The sequence below is a fragment of the Pteropus vampyrus genome, unplaced genomic scaffold (assembly GCF_000151845.1).
Source record: "Pteropus vampyrus isolate Shadow unplaced genomic scaffold, Pvam_2.0 Scaffold267, whole genome shotgun sequence".
Classification (NCBI taxonomy): Eukaryota; Metazoa; Chordata; class Mammalia; order Chiroptera; family Pteropodidae; genus Pteropus; species Pteropus vampyrus.
The window spans coordinates 160,370-161,412 of NW_011889048.1; the positions used below are offsets into that span (position 1 = coordinate 160,370).

The 1,043-nt window shown below is 49.3% G+C and overlaps 1 protein-coding gene and 1 long non-coding RNA gene across 2 annotated transcripts in view; both read left to right on the top strand.

Annotated features, from left to right (window-relative positions):
- Nucleotides 1-1,043, top strand: part of ADAMTSL5 (ADAMTS like 5) — a gene marked incomplete at its 3' end in the record, with an annotated part of 29,949 nt that overhangs the window by 11,907 nt on the left and 16,999 nt on the right. The gene's annotated exons all lie outside the window — the stretch shown is intronic.
- LOC111729529 overlaps nucleotides 1-1,043 on the top strand; it is a 2,381-nt gene that overhangs the window by 1,057 nt on the left and 281 nt on the right. The window lies entirely within an intron of this gene.

A 1,043-nucleotide genomic window follows, 5' to 3' on the forward strand; every position in this document is an offset into this window, starting at 1 on the left:
TTTTTTTTGGCGAGGCAACCCTTGGTTGACCTCACAGATTGCAAGGATCGTGTCAGCTTACAATCCCTTACTTTTTATTTTTTACAACTATAGCACCTGGTCTTCTTAGGTGGTCTCCCATCCAAGTACTAACCAGGCCGGACCCTGCTTAGCTTCTGAGATCAGACGGCATCAGGCTTGTTCAGTGTGTAGAATATTTTCACTGTTCCAAAGTCAAAATTAAAAAAGAGGGTACATTCAGAGGGGTCCAGCTTGTATCATGGTTGCCGATTCTGTCCCTCCATCTTTCATAGGTAACTTACTTTTTAAAATTTTTGATTTTGCCTTCTATATTTTTGAAATATGAACATGTGTAATTTGTAATTCCCTTTTATTCTTTTACGTAAAGACACACGCTAAACATTGTTCTGCACTGTTTTTAAACTTACATCTCGTGACAGGACATAGAGATCTTTCTTGTTCCTTTTTACAGTCGTGTGGGACTCAGGTGAGCGGATGTACCGTAGAAATTCAACCAGTTCTCAGTGATGTACATTTTGGTTATTTCCACTCTTTTGCTATTACAAATAGTGCTGTCACGAAGAGCCTTGTGTGCGCATCTTTTTCGTAAGGAAGCGTTCTGAATGCGGCGTTGTGACCTGATGGGATTTACATTTTAGAGAGTCTTTCTGTGAACGGGAGACAGTGTGACTTGGCTGGGAGGCCAGGGACAGGCTGGGGCCAGGACCGGGGTGAGGCTTTGAGGGTCTGGAGCACAGATCAATGACATCTTCTGGAAGTAGACTTCACACGGCTGAGTCCGCCCGGTGGGGTGGATGACGCTGACGTGGCCGTGGGGGCCTCCTGGAGCGGTGGGTCCGCCCATCGTGGGGGAGGTGAAATGGGCGTGGACCCCGGAACCCCGCCTCAGCCGCGTCCTCTGCACCCCTGTCGAGTCTGGGCAGCTGGAGGAGGTGAAGGCGTCGGAACAGAGCCTGCGCGCACAGCTGAGGACTCTGAACAGCGAGCTCGCCGCCTAAGAAAGGGGGTAAGGGGCGGGGCCT